Genomic DNA, 20,938 nt, shown 5'->3' with positions numbered 1-20,938 from the left:
TGCATTTCCTGCATTATGATACCCACTTGCTAGCTTGCTAAATTGTAAGCCTCTATGGCTTCTAGACGCCGACAGTAACGTCAATATTGCCGTTGCTTAGCAGCAGTGTTCTCACGACTTAACCACTTGAACGCCAAGCATATGTGTACACGACTTCCCATGTTGTAAATACGAGCTCACGAGTTTCATTTGAAGGCACCATATGTCCACTGGTTCCCAACCTAGGGGTCAGGCCCCCTTCAGAGAGGTCACAAGATAAATCTGAGGGGTCGTGAGATGACTAAAGAGAAACAATGTTGTGGAATAAAAACTACTATATTTCCCGCAGTGCAGTACTTGAGTAAAGTACTTAGATACTTTCGACCACTGGAACAAATGTACTGTCATGTTGTCACTGTGCAGCTATACATGTTACATCCCGGTCCTGAGTCTAAGTTCTGTTTTCCTTGTTTCCAGCAAGAAGGGTGAAATGAGGAGATGTCACGTGTCTTCAACGCATCACAGCTTAGGAGTATACAACACGTGCAGTAAAATCTGATCTGCACTCGGCAAAATTGAGCCAATTCACGCCCACAGTTACAATGCGCATGTGTCATACCCAATAGCACAAAACCATGTCCCAGCATCTTTAAATAGGCCTTGGTTTCCAGTTTTCAGTTGTTATTTCCTGTTTTATTTTGGCGAGCTCACCTTGTGTGTTTCCCGCCTGTGTGATACTCCGCCCTGATGAGTTTCACCTGTCCATAATCACCCTTCCTCCATTGTGTGTTTAGTCCATGTGCTCCCATATATCTGTGCCAGGTCGTCTTTAATGTTTTGGTGAGTGTTCCAGTGATATTATTCCCAGTTAATTCCTAGTGTTTAACACTTTGCTTCTGTATTTTTTTGACAAGTCTAGTGTTTTCGTTAGCATCGTTTGTCTTCACCGGACAGTTTCCTGTAATCCACTCTGTGTTTTTGCCAAGTAAAGACTCTGGCTTTCACTTTTGTCTGTGAGTCATGCTTTTGGCTCTATTTCCTGCTGGTTGCCAGTGTTACCGTGATAATAAAGGACAGGAATTATGTCACATAATGTAGGCCAGTTGTGACATCAAAAAGGCAAAACCATCATGAACAAAATCTGTATTGAAAAATACACAGAAATAATCTGTTTACATAATGATATGTCATTATAAAAAGCTTTCTTTTGCCAGTTTTAAGTCAGACGCCGACAACAAAAGTGCACCGTGCCACGAGGCAACACTGTCACATTTGATGCCGGGATACAAGAAAAGTTATGACAGCTTCAGGTGGAAGAGACAGACATGAATTATTAATTAGACATTAATGGGGAGACAGACATTAATTAGGCATTAATGTGGAGAGACTCCTGGTGCCGAGTCACATCCTTTCCGCTCCTATCTATAGCTCGGCCCACACCCACTTCCACCCACTGCTTGTTCTCTGTGTGTGTAGAAGCAGATGTGAATACACTGTATTTAGATTTAACACGTTTAATCTTGTTCTAGCAAGGTGCATTTTGGGATGATTTCCATTTGCTTCTTGTAAAACGAAATCAAACACCACTCAAAGCTGGCAAACTTCTTCTCCGTTCGCCATGCAGACACACATTCCCAAACGCTGCTTGTTGTTCTGTTCTGTGAACGCTTCTTCGCTTTCCTTCCCTGACATTAATCTGTTTTCTACAGTTCGCCGTGTGCTGAGGCAAGGGGAAAACGTCTGCGACATGCAAACAGGCCCGGCTGTAGTCGCCAAACATCAATCCAGTGTCAACACGCAAGAGGGGAATTCGCCACTGCTTTGAGAGGAGGTTTGTGTCTGTGTAAACTGCACGTTCAGTGGCTGATGAAAAGGCTGTATAAACAGAGAAAAGGGAAGAAAGGTACTGTACGGAGAAACTAAATTACTTTCCAGTGTACTGTACATGCTATAATCCTGGGAGAAGGCAGGCGGGGAAATGATAGTGGCAGCGGGGGGGCAGTGTTCAAGTACAGGTCAGCTCCATTACCTGGGTCCAGCATGTCTCTCTCACATCCTGAACATACATATATAACCCCGGCTTGATGATATTCTCTCCCAATCTCGCTAGTTTCCATTCCAAACCTCTTTGATCTGTGATTTGCATTTTAGCGCCCACGGGGTGAAAGTTATTTGGATGAGATTTTTTTTTTTTTTTTTTTTTTCCTCTCCCTCACTGCCTTCTTTTTCTGCATCTTCTCACTCACCCATTCACCGTACCTGGGGCTTGTAAACTCGTACCTCCCTCCCTTCTTCCCTCCCCCCTTCCTCCCTGACTCCCCAGCTCCCTCCATCCCTCCTTCCCCCCACTGCCGCTTCGCTCAGGATCTCCTTTTAATATCGGCTATGCCCCCAGAACGAAACAAACAAATTAGCTGACGGGAGGAGCGAGTTTCAATCTCGGTTCCTCACCTGTGTGCGATCCTTGGGGTGAGAAGCTGGCCCCCGAACAAGCCCCCCAAACTGTAACAGCATGGCTACAGACAAATGGGATGAGGTAGACCTTGGCAGGGGTGGAAAGGAGCTAAGTGCATCACTTAAGTACTGTACTGAAGTAAAGTTTTGGGGTACTTTTAATGTACTTTATCTATATTTCATGTTACTTTATACTTTTACTGTAGGCCTACTATACTGGGAATATTTTTGCTTTTTTCTTCACTATTTGTATTACAGATAAAGGTTAAAGGTGCTCTGTAATCCGAACTTCTCTGTGCTTTGTTGACATAGCCGGGCCGGCCTTGCATGCTTTTAGTGCATGTTTGTGCATGTGAGCGTGCCCCACTGGCTAGCTCACAGCCACTGCTCTGCACTGCTCTCATACAGCGGTTACAGCTGATAACGCTGCCACCATCGCCACCGCCGCCACCACCGCCACCGCCACCACCGCCGCTCAGCTGCCGCCATGTTGAGAGCCGTGCGGAGGCAATTGAAATGCTCCCAATCTCATATTTAGCGTCCTTAAGACCACAGTTAAAGGAATAGTTCAACATTTTAGGGAATTCCCTTATTCGCTTTCTTGCTGAGCGTGTTAGATGAGAAGATTGACACCACACTCATGATTGTATGGTGAACATATAAGCTACGTTTGAGCTAGCTTAGCTTAGCTTCGCCTAGCTTAGCATAAGCACATATATAATATTGTCGTTTTTACTCTTTGGTTTTTATACACATTAAACAAACAAGATGTAGCCTAATATGTGAATTATTGAGCTTTAAAGGTGCTTGTAGGTGTCTTTTGTTACCTTTGGACGGAGCCAGACCAGCTGTTTCCCCATGTTTCTAGTCTTTATGCTAAACTAAGCTAACTGGCTACTGGCTGTAGCCTTTTATTTAACGTAAAAACATGAGAGTGGTGTCAATCTTCTCATCTAAGCCTCAACAAGAAAGCAAATGAGTGTATTTTCCAGAACGAGTACTTTCACTTTTGGCACTTTAAGTACATTTTCCTGATAACGCTTCTACTTTTACTAAAGTGGAATTTTGAATGCAGGACTTTTACTTTACATTAATATATTGGAACTTTTAAAGGAAAAGTGTGTAGCATTTAGGGGGATCTATAGGCAGGAAAGGTACATAATATTAATAAGTATGTTTTATTTAGTGTATAATCACCTGAAATAAGAATCATTGTGTTTTTGTTACCTTAGAATGAGCCGTTTATATCTACATACGGAGCACGTCCTCTCCACAGAGCCGGCCGCCACATTTCGACATTGGCCACCGGGGAAGTTTCAGGTGGTTGCAATCTGCAACCTCACCGCTAGATGCCGCCAAATCCCACACACTGCACCTTTAAATAAAGGTTCTGAATAGTTCTTCCACCGCACCGTGGAACGTTGGACATCAACGACACACAAGAGCTATTTTTTGCAGAGTTGTTTTGTTTCTGCCAAAACTTGAACTCATCATCAGACAAATAATCATCACCACGTCTGTGGACAAGCAGCTTCATCGCCCCCTACACCAGACACCCGTCGCAGCAAGTCTGCCTCTCGCTCGCTGCCCATTTGATGTTTTTGAAACAATTTATATTTGTTATCATATCAAAGAGGAGGCGTGCGGCTATCAAACGCGCGAGGTGCACACTCTCAGCCGAGGGGCCTTCTCAGCCAGCCACGCTGCATTCCTTATTCTATTTTATCTCTCTTGGTTTTTTGACTAATGTCAGTAACAGCTACCGGTAATAAAATGCTTGTTAGAGTTTGTGCCGTCGCCTCGGAGCGTCGGCTTTGATACATTGTCAGGCCATTTGCCAGTGTTTCCTGATTACCTCGCCGCCGACTGCATGTTTATTGATTGGGAGTTAATAAAGCGAGGGCCTCCACTTATTTCGCCCTCGCTTTGCTTTTGCAAAAGGTGAGCTTTTTTCCTTTGATGTGGAAGCGATACATCGTCAGGCGACATAAACGCATGTGTTGTAATGTCAGCTTCGCTCCTAGCCACCTTTTTTTTGCATTGTGTGTGCAGTACGGTGACTCTTATTGTCATTGTTGGGAGTGAATTTTGAAGGTGTAAGAAAAGAAAAAACAAATGGTGCCAATTACTTCCATTACCTGCAGGCAGTCTGGGTGACTTTATTTTGCTGTCTGTATAATGCTGACATCTGATTCTACAATGCATCTTTGCATCTGGGTGCCTTTGTGTGTTAGTGCTTTTATGTTTTTATGTGTTGGATTGTCACTGTGAGCCTGTCATCTTTGGATCTGTTTATCTGCTTGGCTTCTGTCTCCTCCTCACCCCCTCCCTTCCATCTTTCTATACTGTCCCCATGACAGTCAATATGGTGATTCCATCCCTCACCAGCTGATTGTCTTTTGTCTCCGTCCTCCCCGAGCTTCTCCCCGATGCTGTTTACCCTGCCTCTTCCCCAGACGCTGGCCGCCCTTGCATGATTTTTCTGTCTTCTTGTATCTCGCCCCCTCCGAACTCCACTGAGCCAGCAGTCGTGTCAAATCAAAATAACATCTTTTAAAAAATTCAGTCAACATTACCCCCCTACAAACAGCGAAGGGCCTCCTTGTTGGCTATTCATGTATTCAGGTGTACATTGTATCATGGCGGAGATGCATTCGGATGCCCGACATGGCAGTTCCATCAAAATTTGATGCATTCATTCATAGTCACCGGTAAACTCTGTTTGTTTGCAGATAACCGGCATGTTTACCAGGCGGACGCGGGGAAAAGCGGACGGACACATGCAGATCGGTGTCTTATCGGACAAGCGGTGGCCCTGCACCTGCTGGTCGTGTAACCCCTGCTACGTCCCCCGTGGAACATGAGCCTGTGGAATATGTCAAGGTATTTCTTTCTGATGCTTTTTCTATATATGCTTGTATTTTTGTGTGCAGTGCATGCGGTGACAAACACCATATGTGCTTCCTCCCCCTTCATTCCCTCTATCTATCTCTTCCTCTTTCCTCTCTCAGTTCTCGCAGTATTTACATCCTTGTTTAGTGTGACATTCTCGGGGTCAAACCGCAGCGCTGTAGCCTCGGGCTGGCTCCCAGGCTTGTGTATCATTGTGTTTGCTGATCACTTTCACTGCCTATCATAGCCCAGCACTTTTCCTGCCTTTTATTTATTTATTTTTTTATTCGTTATGATAAAAAAATACCCAGTAGTGCTTGTACATGCAGCTTGATCTGGATGTAAATAGAGGGTACCCTACATCCCCCCTCTGTCCTCCCCACTTTCCCAAATTCCACCGCTCCCTTCGTTGGATCCGTCCCAAAATCTCAACCGCGTCAAAATGCATTACTGACATCAAAACATTTCTGTTTACAACATCGCAGTCGTGTCAATTAAATCTGATAAATTATTCAAACATTTATCTTCCCCCCACCATGCCTGGGGGATTTTTAATCAAGCCTTCTATTTGCTTTAAATTAGCACTGTCAAGTGTGCATTTGTGTAAAATCCCTGGTATCATTAAAGATTTATCAATTGGAAATCTGTTTGGGTTGATTTTACTGTTAATTGGCTAGGAGGCGTGCTGTGGCTCTACAGCTCCTCTGCAACAAGTGCCTCTGAGTTGGTTTATTATAGAGCTGAGGAGAACAAAGACCAGCATCCTCGGATAGAACTGCATCACCTAGATCTACATTAAAGTACATTACCTTCTTTTGAACGCAGACAAAATTGTAATACATTGCATTTACATTTACCCTTCATTTTTTTCGACATTTTGTTATTTTACATCCTTATGCTTAAATAATTTAAATTGATTTCCCCCCTCAATGCCCCATAATGACATTTTTTTAGAAATGAGAAATATCACAGAAATATCACATTAACATAACAGGTATTCAGACCCTTTGCTATGACACTTGAAATTTAGCTCAGGAGTCTCCCATTTCTCTTGATCATCTTTGAGATGTTTCTACACCTTTTTTGGAGTCCACCTGTGGTGAATTCAATTGATTGGATGTGATTCGGAAAGGCCCATGCCTCTCTATGTGAGGTCTCACAGCTGACAATGCACATCAGAGATTAAAAAACAAGCCATGAAGTCGAAGGAATGGTCTGCAGAGCTCAGAGACCCGCTACAAAAAATTATACTGCATTGAAGGTTCCCTGAGGCCTCCATAATTCTTCATTCAAGAGTGGTCCAACGGAAGCCTCTCCTCAGTGAAAGACACATGAAGCCTGCTTGGAGTTTGCGAAAAAAGGACTCTCCGACTGTGAGTAACAAGCTTTTCTGGTGTGGTCTAAGATTGAAACTGTTTGGCCCCAATTCTAAGCATCATGTCTGGAGGAAACCAGACACCACTCACCTGCACGATACCACGGCAGCATTACACTGTGGGACCTGAGGACTGGTGAGGGTTGAGGGGGAAAGCTGAACGGAGCACAAAGTACAGAGATATCCATAATGAAAACCTGGTCTGAAGGTTCACCTTCCAACAGGACAATGACCCTGAGCACACCGCCAAGACAGCACAGAAGTGGTTCAAGGATGAGTCTGTGAATGCAAGCCAGACTTGAACCCGATCGAACATCTCTGGAGAGAACCAAAAATGGCCGTCCACTGACGGTGCCCATCTAACCTCATAGAGCTTGAGGATCTGCAGAGTAGAATGGTCGAATATCCCCAAATCCAAGCATGCAAAGCTTGTCACATCATACCAAAGAAGATCTGATGGTGCTCGAATGCATTAGTAGCTGAGTGGTTACAGCAAATGCCACATTACTGCAAGGTTTGATTCCAACCTTGGGGCCTTTGTTGCATGTCATACCCCTCTCTCTCTCTCTCTCTCTCTCCCTCTTTCCACTCTGCGTCCGCTGCCTTTTTAATTTGCAAACATGTCTAAAATCCTGTTTGCTTTGTCATTATATGGGATATTGAGTGTAGATTGATCATTATTCATAGTCTTTGGCTCTATATGTATGTATATGTAGGTCTATGTTTGAAGACAGCTTCTTCATCGGTCTATGGTGGAGCTCCAAGTGACTTGGTTTGGCTACCAATTGTATCAGTAAAGTTACTAATACGACCAGCATTTGTCACCCCTGCTAGTGCTGTGGGCCTGCTGCTCCAACTTTTTCATACCAGCTAGAGACGTCTCTGCTCAGCCAAAGCAGCCGCAGCATCTGCCTCGTATTGTTGCATGTCTGGCTTGTACAAGTACACTTTGACAACAGGTTATAAAACAGACTATTTCTGCATTATGTTGCTTGATAAAAATATCCCCAGCCTTAATGGAAGTCTGGAGGTGATTGACTCACTATTCACCACCGTTCACTGCTGGCCAACAATCAAAAAAGAGAGGCTTTGTTTTACATTGCCTGTCCTCTACAACACAAGCTTTCCAGCTAAGTGTTTGTCTCTCTGAACATATATAAGCTGTCATTTTAATTAGTGCAGCTTTCTACATTGGGTCTGCACAAGCTCCCAACTCAGCTCCGTCTTAAGTGCCACTTTAACATACTCTATATTGTTATGATTCATGTGCACTCAGTGTCAGTTTTTAACATGCATGTTTAAACACGGGGGTGGCTGCACAGTAGAGAAGAAAATCTGAGGCCATGTTTGTGCCAACATCTTTGCCTAAAAAAGTGCAGATCTGATTCTTCAGTTGGGTACTTAAAACTTTTAAAAAGTTTTTCAACAAAGTTACACACATTCCAAAAAACTCAATGCTCCCCGGACACCCCAAAAAGTATACAAAAATGAGAAAATAACAACAAATACTTGAACAAATAGATATATTATAATTAAAACAGTAATAATAATAATGAATATATAAATATATAAATAAATAAATACATAAATAAATACATACATAAATAAATAAATACATAAATAATTTAAAAATACATGTAAATGTAGAATAGATGGTTAATTAAATGTGTATGAAAACAAAGGGACTTGGTTTGTTGTTGCAATATGAACCACCAATAATCTAGTACAAAAGTATACATATATACAGCATATTATTCACATGTGCATATAAAGACGTATACACACCCACATATCTCAAAATGGGGACCATGTGTCTTAAAACCTTTTCTTAAAGTTAAACTTGAATCAATCCATCATTCTATGCCCTTATACTGTATGTATGTATGTGTGCATGTAAAATTGTTGTTTGCAAAGTAACTTAAACCTTGTAATAGAATAAAAAGTCCAGTGTTGCCTTAAAATGTAGTTTCCCAAAATAGAAATTGCCGTGTACCAACTTTAGCAAACATACTTATTGTCTAATGCAAATCCTAACTTATTTTGAAATCAAATCATACATAACATGTTTGAGGTAAACCAAAATCTGAGTAATTGCTTTGATTTATATACCCACTAAAATTCAAATATATACAGTATGTAAAAATATAAGTTTCTTTATGACACTTTTAATAGAGTTAAACCAGCTTGAGCCCAGAACCAAACTAAAGCTAAATCAGCCATATAGCCGCATGATCCAAGTAACATTTAAGCATAAATCAGCTGGTATAATAGAATAGTATAAGCCAGGCCAGATGGCAACCACATGTCTGTCTAAAAGCCTCCTGGAGGTCAGACTGAGGTCAAAGAGCAGCTCTGTGATCCTCACGCAACCTCACACTCCCTCTACCGCTCAACTCCTTTCAGTCCTGTTTTTCTTTCTTTTTATGTCATTCACACTCTTTCTGTCTCTCTTCACATAAAAGTTAAATATCCCTCAGCAACAGATAAGAGGAAATGGCAGCACAGCAAGTGTTTTACATTCTATTGTCCTCTTTACATTCGGTGCCAGTGTTTTTGGGCATGTTTGAAGCATTCTTGAAGCTATATCAGAGATGACATGTTTTGTGCATATTTTCAAACAGCTTCCCTTTTGTAATGCAAATGGCCGTGGCTGTGTCAATAAGTAGAAAGGCAGACACATGCTGAATGGATAGCCTGAAACTTGTGGCGGTGCGGAGTTTTGACTGCTGTGAAGGATTGTAATGTTAACTGCTTGTGATGGGGGGTTGTTTTAGGGCTTCGCTGATTCGACTCAACCACACATGATTTACAAATAGGCACACACACATCTTGTGGGTTCTCACGTTTGTGCTTCAGCGCTCTCCATCAGAACTCAAACCCCCCCAACACATACACACACACACACTGTGCTGCTTCCAGGCCTCGCCCACAGCCCGAAGAACCTGCAGCACATCTGTCTCCACCGCATCTCCTCCTTTCTTGCTCTGCTCCTCTAACCGTGGCCAGGTGTTTGCCCACAGCCACACAGCTCTTCATCTCCAGGCCGCCAGACCGACGCTGATGTAATTGCTCTCTCCGCTGATCCATGAAAACAGAGAGAAAAGGCGAGGGAGGAGGGAGAAAAAGGGGGGAAAGTAGCAAAAGACGGAGAGAGACGGTCTGCGTTGTAAAGTCAGAGTCTGGGATTATGTGGCGGAGGGAGAGGTGTGGGTGGCGAAGGACGGATGTGTGACTATTTTATAGAGGGTGGAGTCTCTGTGTGTGTTTACGAGAAGGTCAGGGTAGAAGTTGTGTGGAGAAGTTGTCAGGATTTTTGGTGTTTCCAGGTGTGTACGGAGCCATCTGCAACGCATGATCTCTCCCAAGAGAGACAAAGCAGCTCCACACTGGGACCGTGGCGTGCTTTTAGTGGTTGTGTTGTGAGGGCAATTTCAATTAATGTATTCATGATATTTATATATTTAAATATATTTATAAGGGGTTAAACCCACAAGGGGGGGGAGGTGGCTTTTCCATTTTCCTAATGACATGCAAATGGGGTGTAATGTTTTGTTCTGTCTCAAGCCCATTCCAGAGAGTTCTGTGGCGTTATGGGACTTATACCACGGTCTGTGTATGTGTCTTAAAGAATAGTTGACTCTTACTGCGAGGAATCACACATAAGTTTAAAATGAAAGCATTTTTTCATTCCGATTTTATCTCATCCAGTTCCATTAAAAATGCACGTAACAGGAGCTTTAATCACCTGCATTACATGCAGTCAGTAATCAAGAATTATATGTGTGTCCTGGCAACACATCCAACAAATTATTAATGGGAATGATCGTATATCACAGGAAAAGCTCCGAGGCTCAATATGACTCACTTCATCAAATTGATATAAATACTAATATTAAGTGATAACACTATATTAATGCTAGACTGTTAGTTTTCCAATATTGCACACAGGTATGTTAATAATGCCACAAGCGCTGCGGCGCATCATTTAAATTGTCCAATTTTCTGCTCAGCGATGGAACTAATTCATCAAGCATATCCTATTTGTTCCGTCATGAAACAAACAACAACATTAATTTAATAGTCAGAGATTGCAACACTTAGCGGGGGAATCCCCTGGAGTTTTGAATGAAGTGTTAGATTAGATTAATGTTTCCTCCCTATGTGGCTAACCTGCGGCACGGCGATGAGACGATACTGTATCAAATTAGAGAATCAGAGGGAAAAAGCCTCCTGCTGTTAAAGATCTAATTATTGCAAACACAATAAACAGCTTGATTGTTTTTAATGTCTGCTACTGTAGACTAACCCACACACAAGCCTGGCGCTTGAAAGCATGTTTCACTCTGCACAGTAGACTAATATTATATTTTGATTAAGAATAAATTGATAATTCTTTTGTGTTGCATTTTTTATTTTTCAAAAATTCTTGACTTACTACCTATCTTTGTTTATCTAGAGTGAAGATTACTCATTCTTACACACTAACTGGACATTTAAGCGTGTATTAACACAGCTAATTTGTAAAAGGAATAGCAATTATTTTCTGAACACACTACTAGGGTAGCTGTTGATGAAATAGTTTAACATTTTGGGTAATATACTTAATAGCTAGGAGTCCAGGTCTGTTTAGTGATGCCTTTGGGCCCAAAAAGTATTTTTCTCATAGACTTACATTGGGAAAGAGGCGTCTGTAAATCAGAGGATTTTTTTGTTGTTGAGGTAAATCACCTTCCCAGTACAAACGCTTTAATAGCCCTTATTTAAATCATTAGGTCCTAAAAGTTGTAAAATGCACTAATAGCCGAATCAGAGTTATTTTCTTCAGCATAATGAACTGCAGGTCATGTGAGCGAGCTGAGACCGAGCAGTTGAGAGGCGGTGTTAAAGGAAACGCTAGTGCACTGCTCTATGGGCCTCATGGATGCTGAAGATCTGGGTAATTTTATACTCGGTTTTTGGCTTCATTTGCCACTGAGCAACTTTCATAGGAATGAACAGGAGCCTGCCTCCATGAGAAAAACAGCAAGCCTATGGCTCTGTTTAAAGGTAACTGAATCCAAGTAGGTCTATCTGCAGGTGCACAGTACTACAGGACACGCCTACTACATGACACAACCTCAAAACAGTCGCACTTTGGTTAGGTTAGGTTAGGCACCAAAACTACTTGGTTAGGTTAAAGGCCCTGACACAAATCATGAATCACTCTGATTGGCTGTTCAGCTAAAGCGAATCAAGGCACAAGAAGAGCCGGAAGTGAGGAAAGTAAGTCAACGAGTAAATTCAAAACAGCAAACACAGAAGACGCTTTTAATTTTTCATCTTCAAAAATGTGTGTGGGAATCTCTGGCATAAACTAATATTCATCCTTTTTTATTTGTTTTTGCTCCTGCTTGAGTATTTTTTTCTCTTAGTTCTCTCCATTTCTCTCTCCTTCTCTCAGTCACTGAAGGTCCTTTCAGACACAACGTGACAATAGCACCACTGAGCTCTGAAACTCGTTATTTCCAACGGCTTGCGCCGCGCCACGACGGCTTTTCGCTGCATTGAGCAAAGCCAACTTTGGGCGCCGCACGCTGTGGCGAGCACAGCTTAAACATGAGCTCAAACTGCGCTGTGTCGCAAGCATAGACTGCTCTCTTCCGCCGGGAAACAACAGTTGGTGGAGCTCTATTGTTGTCCAGGTGAAAAAAATAAAAGTGTGAAAATTTGCCATAAATTTGGAGAAATACGGGAGAATTGTGACCCTGGGAGGAAACCGGGAGAAGGCGATGAAAAACGGGAGTCTCCCGGGAAAATCAGGAGGGCTGGTTGGCAAGTATGTCTTCATCTCATCTGATCATTCCAATATACTGATATTTTCACAACGCCATGGTCATCTGGAATGAATCTAAGTGGTGAGTGAGAGTGGTGTGAAAATGGCGAACGCTGCTTTGTTTCACGTATGTATCATTACAACGGCTTGTATATCCGCCGTCCTCAGGCTTCCAGACGGCCTTCGTTGCTGCTAGTTCTCTGATGTCTGTTTGGTATGTCTGTACCTCAAGGAAAAGATCATGGTTTGGGTTAAAATAAGTACATTAGTCCTGGACATTATCTCACCTGGACGTGGGTGGAGTGGAGTGGGCGTGTCTTGTAGTAAAGTGGGTGTGTCCTGTATAAAGCAACAATCTGCCGTCTTTACACTCCAGTTTCTGTACGCCTTAAACAAACGTAACAGATATAACAGGTTCATTTGTGAGCTTTAGAGGTGCTAGGGGGATTTTGCATTATTCAGACAGATCCAGGCTAGCTGTTTCCCTATGTTTACAGCTTTTATGCTAAGCTGAGCTAACCGGTTGCTGGCTGTAGCCTTATATTTAACATTTGAGAATAGTATCAATCTTCTCATCTAACTGGTCCCAGACTAGGATGTGTCTGGCAATTCTGTTCAACATCTCTTCTGTTGAATGCATGCTCAGACATAATATTTGAAGAGTTTTGTTCAATTTTATTATTTAAGCGGTGGAGGGAAATATGTTTCATACACATGCTTCTATTAATTTAGTTCTATCAGCGAGTTCTAGTGGATGTCACTCTCTACAGATGTCACATTCCTCATTCGGGAACAAAAACTCTTGATTTCCATAAACGCTGGGGCGAAATCTGTGCTGATTCAGCGTAGGAAAACATTTATCTTGCAACAAATTGATTCTTGATATTAATTCATGTGTTCACTCTTGAAGTGTTCCCCGTTATTTAAGCCTGCCTCTTTTGTATGTCCAACTTTTAATTAATTAATGTCATTATGATCATTGTGGTCCGGCTGATTCGGTTGGTTCATCGTTTACAGAACCCCTCTCTCCAAATCTCATCCTCTCCAGCGACGCTGACATTTGGAGAATTCTTGATTAACATAATTAGACAACTTTGATGGGAGATTTGCAAAATCCCTCTTTTCTGCCGTCCCGACTTGTTTCCACGCACGTCTCGCAATCTCCGCGTTAATGCTGTGAGTCCACGGATTAGATGTGACATTTATAAGGGCATATTTAACTGAAAGATGTATAGAAATATCCTCGGCGCGTCGAGATTAGAGTTAGTATTTACTATATATAGAGCCGGCTGCACACTTTTTCTGACCTTTCTTCACTTTATGTGTCTTATTTTTTTCATGTGAGCGTGTTTATATAAAAACAAAAGCCGAGGAGAAAGAGAGCGGAGACACAGATAGACTCTGGCATGCTGTTATTTCTCTATGAAGGAGGCCACGGAGAGCTCCAGCAGTTTATTGATTTTCACAACTGCTCTGCTCTCGTTGTTATCCCAGGGTGCTGAGTGCTGTTCATTGGACACACGCAGCACCTCAGGCTGTGAAACCCCAGCTCTCACAACAGGCCCTTCCCGCAGCACACAAACCCAGTGCCCCGTTCATGCCTACATCTCAATATAACTTCCGCCGAGGAGGTAGCAGGCTACCATATGGGGGGAATTAGGGCATCGTTCTCCCATCTTTGAAGTGTGTAGCAGTGGAAGATGGGGATATACTCCTTTTTCCAGATGAGAGACTGATATTCCACTGCGTCATGTCGACTCGGAGGGGGGGTGTTGTGCTTTTGGTGGAGGTGAAAGGTTCAGATCAACAAGGCAAGCTCATTTATTTCCAGGCTGACCGTGCTTTACAGCCGTTGAGGAGGTTAAATTAGTTTGGATAAGCAGCTACTCTGACATTTAGGATGTTTACCCAGCATGCATCAGCACATGCTAACATTGAAAAAAAAACAACCAAAGCGCCCCCGCTTCTACTTATCATGCACGACACAAGAACACACATCACATCTTTTCGTATTGTCCACTATTCAAAGCAGGCCATCCAGAGTGAAGTGATGTCATGGCTGCCGCTCACCTTTAGCTCGGGTTTGTCTTTAATTATTGTCGGGGAGGAACACACAGCCCAGCTCATCAACTGGATAAATATTTGACCGCTGTTCCATAAATTGGCATTGGGGGGTTTATTTTAACGACGCATTCTGTCCGAGCCAGACATCATGCGCCGAGCGATGCACGGCGAATTGGCTCTCTGCAGGTGACCACAGCTCGCCTCGGCATGAGGTAAATTAAAACTCACATTTCTGTTCAGGAAAATGAGAGATTTCGTACACTTCCTGAATTTGTCTTATTTAATTATAACCTATGTCAAAGCCTAATCTGGGAAGCTTAGGCAGGGCATCCAATTAATCAAGGAATAGGTGTGTTTGTGGACTGTGGAGGGGAGCGCGCGTGTGTGTGCGCATATGTGAGAACATGAATATGGGAGCATATTTGCGCTTTGTTTGTGTATCATTTGGGTTCATGTGGGTGGCTGCGCGGTGTAAAATGTGATCTGCCTCAGCCCTTGGGGGTTTCGCTAACAGGACTCAGGGGTACGCGCTGGCACCATGTGAGGAAGCTCAAAGCAGGACACACGGGCTATATGAGGCGTCACGCCTTAACAAATAAGGATCCCACTGTGATTTTAGCCAGTGTCGCTTTAGCTCGGCTTATGGTTTATGGTAATCGCGAAATCTGCAGAGGGATCATAGAAATCCAAACAGTCTGACATTTTTGATCATCATTCCACGTCGGACAACAAAGGCAGCGAAGGACGAAGACAAACTTTCTGGCCTTAAAAACAGGAATTCATATTTTTTGGTTCCCAGGAAATAACATGAGAAAAACAAGATTCATTCAAGCATTAAGCTGCTACTCCTAATTCACAGTCGCAGTGATCATGAGCGTTTCTCACTAAGTGTGCGCCTGAAGGTTCAGATCGCATAAGCAGCTACAAGTCGTCTCCGTCACGAATTTGTAACGTTGCATCAATTGTCGCAATACAGCCTGATAAGTCAACGCCTCTGTGAGCCTGAGTGGCACGCATGTAATGCAAAGTAGCATGTCATAACGCACTCCCACAGTGTAAAATGTCATCGTGTGAGACGTGTTTGTTCCATGTGTTGTGATGTCGGAGGAATGAAGAGGTGGTGCTGGCATGCGGTGAGTCAAAGTGTGAGTATTTACTCCTCATATCAAGTGGTCTCTCTGCGTTTTAAGTTGGAAACCAGATTGAATCTGGTTTTCACATCTCATCAAAACATCAACATGTGGCAGAGCAATGAGCCTGAATGATGGGTCAAACACAGTTTTTGTCTCGGCGACTTTGGCCGATTGTCAATAAAAGTAAAATTAATCACAGATGGATGTCAACTTTGATCTCGTATTCTTCCAGGAGCCGGGGAGAAAGCCATTTTGAATCCCCGCTCTAAAGCTGTGGCGCAGGCGTCTTCTTCTTTCACATGTGGACTTTGCATCGCCAGGGTCCGGAGTTATTGTGATAACCCCGCCGAGTAACGTCAGTATTAATCGTCAATCACCTGCTATTCTCTTTCTTTATCCGAGGGGATGCATATTTATGAAGTCTGGTGCGTTTGTGTGAACATTTGCAACTGATTATAAGTGCTTCTCTCACTCCAAACTTGGAGGCCAGATGTGCAGCTATATATTCTTCAACTCCCAGAGTCCTTGCTTCTCGAGGAAATGGGTGTTTGTGTGCATTGAAACACTAATCAATTGCAGTGACATAGTTTATTGTGATCATAGAGAGCTTTTTCTTTAATGAGTCCATGTCCATCCAGACAGAATGACTCATACTGCCAAGCACAAAGTCTGCCCCCTTTGACAGTTGGACCAATAAAAGGTTGAATGTTTTGATCAGACAGCCTCAAACAATCCTTTACTTAGAGAAGGGTGGAAAAAAAGGGACTTACCATAATGCTATTAATCATGCGAGGGCGTCAGGGTTCAGCTGGTGTCACGGTCAGCTTCAAAAAAGCCTTACTTATTAAGTCCTACTCATTCTGTGTGCGCACTTGTGTGTAAAATCTTTGAAGATTTGATCAGGTACAGGTGCCGGGTTCTTGCTGTTCAAAGCGACACCTCGGCTCAACTTCGCCTGGCCATTAAAGTAGACGCGGAGGCCAACGCGGGCCAACTTCTGCATTTCTATTAGAATGGCAGCCTGCGAAGGAATAAGCTTGTTAGGGATAATTACAGATATTCTGTCCTACAGCCATTTCTCCTTCTCACCCAAGTTTCTGCAAAAGTTTTACTCTAACAAAAAAAAACAAATTGTTAGCAAGAAGCTTGTGGTGATAAGGGAGCCTCACTGTTACCCTCATGAACAAGTAGTATACTTCAAGTTTATCTTATGTAAAGTTCAAGTTTATTCCCCCAAGTATACTTTATGTAGTAAGTATATATAAATGAACTAGTAGTATACTTGTAAGTGTACTATTTCAATACTCATTGGGACTAAATTGGCCCACTTTTTCATTTATAAAAGTTTACTTTAAGTGTGAGAATAGTAAATTTTGAGTACACAACTAGTTTACATCTGCGTTGTATTTTGTACTGCAACTATACTATAAACTATACTACAAGTGAACTTATAGGTATACTGTTAGTTTAATAGTTATATACTTGTAGCCCACTTTTTAATTTATGAATGTACACTTTAAAGTACTCTCAGTAAACTAGTTTACTAGTTTTTATACTGCAAGTATACTTGTATATACCTGTAGCCCACTTTTTAGTTTATGAAAGTACACTTTGTATAGTTTACCTTATAGTATTTGCCAGTGATTTATGTATTACATAAAGAGCCTCACTCCTTTTGCTATTTGACTGGATGTTTTGTGATGATAAAAAAATAAATAAGATGTTTTTCCCACATACCTCCACAGTGAACTCCAAAAAGTGAACTCCCGTGAAAAATCCCAAAACATAGAAAATCCTTGATGAATTGAAGTAGATTCATATCAAAAACATACTTTTACAAACTCTCACACTATAATAGTCTACTCCATCAAAAAAGTAAGCACAACTACAAGACAAGTATTCTTTTCTGTAGGCCTATAAGGCAAGAATACTTATTTATACTTTTCTTAAGTATATCTAAATCAAAAGATTAAGTACAACTATAAGCCAAGTATAATTAGACTTTTCTGTATACTTGTTAGTATACTTAAGTATATCTCTGATAAGTAAACTGAAAGTATACTGTCTTATTTCAACTTTAAAATAAGTATACCTGCATAAACTTCTATTTGGTAAGTGTAAAGGTAAAGATGTATCAGGATGGCTATAATCAGTGTGTTAAAGGAATAGTTTATATGAACATAAAATGTATTCAAGACAAGCAGCAAAGACTTATAATGCTTTGATTACGGCAAAGTGAGTGTTTTTGGGATGTGTGTGTTTGGGGAAGCCACAAACAGAGATGTGTGTTTGTTTGGGGGCCCTGTTTCCCTCCTTTCCCAGCAAAAAAAGGAGGATTAGGCTTGTCGTCGGCGGCGGCGTGTGCACCGACTGAGCCGGCGCTTCTCCTCGCCACTACACACTCCAGCAATCAGGCGGGCTGCCAAACAAACAGATGAAGTCAACAGAGAGACGCTTCCTTGTGTCTTCTGAGATGTGACTGCAACAGATGCAACGCTGACACCGCCGCTTGACACGGTGTGACAGCCTACTGTGTCTACACAGCCGGCTCCACTTTGACTTATTTTGAAGGAGGGGAGGGGAGGGTAGGGGAGGGGGTGACACTATGCACATGATCACACACAAGATAATGTTTGTCAGCAGCAACAGCGATGTCACCGTGTAAGAGAGACAAAGACAGACAACGGGGGTTGATTTCACGGTGCAGTCATGCTGTGTGTACAGTCCTCAAAAGATTTCCATATGGTGTAGGGTGGGGGGGGGGGGCTCGCAGTCAGTTTTTCGAGGTGCAGGCTTTGATTTGCTCTGTGCATGATTCAATCTCCGAGGTGAACTATGGCCATTACACACTGCAAGGTCAAAATCCCATTACTTAAATGCAATTTTATCCCTGATTTTTTTTCTTACAGGCCCCATCTCTCAAATATATCTCCACATCGCCACCCAGGCTGAAAGCACTGCATGCTGGTTAACAGAGTTCTTGGCTTTGAGCAGCTCTAGGGGATGGAGTGAGGGAGTATCTGTATCCAGGTAATTACAGTCTGAGGGGGCACAGAGGTCCTCTGTGATTACACATCAGCCCTGTAATGGATTCAACACTTATAGACGGAGAGAGAGAGAGAGAGACGCGTTCCTTACCTTCCCATCGCGAAAAAGCAAGGGGACGGGCGGGCGAGAGCAGGCGAGGTGGGGCGGGGTAGGTAGGTATATCTGCAAGATGGATTACGTGGGGTTTGCCGAGTTCAACATTGACACAGATTCATCGTAAATCATTATGCCGGGGACCCGGAGTGATTTCTGCATTAGGAGCAGAAAATGGAGTTCAGCCAGTCAATGAGGGAGGGCATATTTCACATCAATCACCTCCACACTCGCATGTTACCCAGGCTTAAATCTCACTTATACTGTTACCAATAGGGTTCAATGGCTATGATGGCAATCAGCAACACAGTGCACTAACAATACCCACACAGAGAACACAGCATGGGGCTCCGGCGCCATTTATTCAAAGTGAATTATATGAATTGAAAACTGAGAAAAGTAAAAGACGATGTTGGCACTAAAGAGGTTGTTTGGATTATAATTCCGGCCTATATTTATAGTTGTTTGAACTTTTAACTCATGTTGGCTAACTTTCCAGCTGACTTCCTGCAGCAGTTTTTATTCTTATTCGTCATGGAGATAAGGTTGGCCATGGGCCAGAATCTAACCAACACTTCAGATACTGGAAGTTTCAATGAAGCACAGTCTATTCTCAGGCAAAGGAATGTACAGTATATTATCCTACAGAGTAACCTTGCTTATGTTTGGGGTCAATTAAACCCTAGAGAGGTTTAACTCCCTGCATCTTACCTTAAACCTCTTATAAACAAACTGTTATAAAACTCGGTTTTCTCCAGGTTCTCCAGCTTCCTCCCACAGCCCAAAGACCTGCTGGTTTGTCTCTATGTGTCAGCCCTGTGATAGTCTGGCGACCTGTCCAGGGTGTACCCCGCCTTCGCCCAATGTCAGCTGGGATCGGGCTCCAGCCCCCGCCCCGACCCTGAATAGGACAAACGGTTACAGATAATAAACGGATGGATGTTATAAAACTCCAATAAAAGAAATCCTAATACTGCATTTGGGATCTGGGAGGGGTAGTGCTGTTTAAAACGTTCTGTCAACACAACCACAGATATAGAGCATAGTGAAAATCCATTGTATTTAACCATGTTTTACAGCTATAGGGTATCTGAGACCCCAACATGTGAAACGTCATCAGTTCAGTTTATGATGTTTATAAGCCGTTCTAATAAAATTAGGAAATGTCACAAATTATCAAGGTGATAAAACAATGCCACGTATGTTTTTTTCAGCGGTGTTTCTTAGACCCCCAACATTAGGCTTATTAAATCATATTGCTACTTTAAATTAATCATTTCTAGACAATACAAGACTGTAGAATCCTAAAGTTTTACTGAATGGCATTTTGAATGATCACTCAAATCATTTGATGTCACTGACTTGCTTTATGTATCACACTACTGTTATTGTAATTTCTGTCTCCAAGCTGCTCTTGTATAGTTCTATTTTGTTTTCTATTCTTATTTTAGTTTTATATACCTCCTATAATTTCTTTCTTTTACTTTCTCTATCCTCAATAAAGGTTTATCTTAGCTTATATCAGATGTGTTCAAAAGCATTTTACACAACTGAATAATAATAATAGTAATAATATTGATAATAATATTGATAATATTGATAATAATAATAATAATAATAATAATAATAATAATAATCCAGTAATTGCTCTAAATGTTCATTATATATGTTGGGTCCTACAACTTTTTTTTCAAACTTTAAGATTCATTCTTGACTTTGGAAATAGCAGCTTGACAAACAAACAAACAAACAAACAAATAAACAAATAAACAAACAAGCAAATAAATAAATAAACACACCTCACTTCCTTGGTGAAAAGTCACGTGACAAGTCTCACAGGCCACGTGATATCAATTAAACTCCATGACAACCAAGAACTGAGAAGTGTTTTTTTTTTTTTTTTATTACACTTGTATTTAATGTATTAGTCCCAAAGTAGCCCCCATTAAACATAATATTTTGACAAATATTTGTAAATGCTTTTTTCCCCCACGTATTTTAATATAAAATATACAACGATAAAAAGTCCAAATATATATATGTTATTTTTCCAGTTTTTCCTAACTTTATGTTGTGTGACACATGTTC

At 41.9% G+C, this 20,938-nt stretch overlaps 1 long non-coding RNA gene across 1 annotated transcript; it reads left to right on the top strand.

Moving 5' to 3' along the window:
* Positions 1-1,629: 1,629 nt before the first annotated feature.
* On the top strand, positions 1,630-19,644 carry LOC119482444. The gene is made up of 3 exons (XR_005205427.1): positions 1,630-1,810; positions 5,166-5,316; positions 18,032-19,644. It is a non-coding gene; the product is annotated as an uncharacterized LOC119482444 (long non-coding RNA).
* The last annotated feature ends 1,294 nt before the right edge of the window (positions 19,645-20,938 follow it).

The sequence above is a fragment of the Sebastes umbrosus genome, chromosome 23, assembly GCF_015220745.1.
Source record: "Sebastes umbrosus isolate fSebUmb1 chromosome 23, fSebUmb1.pri, whole genome shotgun sequence".
NCBI lineage: Eukaryota > Metazoa > Chordata > Actinopteri > Perciformes > Sebastidae > Sebastes > Sebastes umbrosus.
Note: the sequence above shows the minus strand (reverse complement) of the source record. Positions and strands in the feature narration are given on the sequence as shown.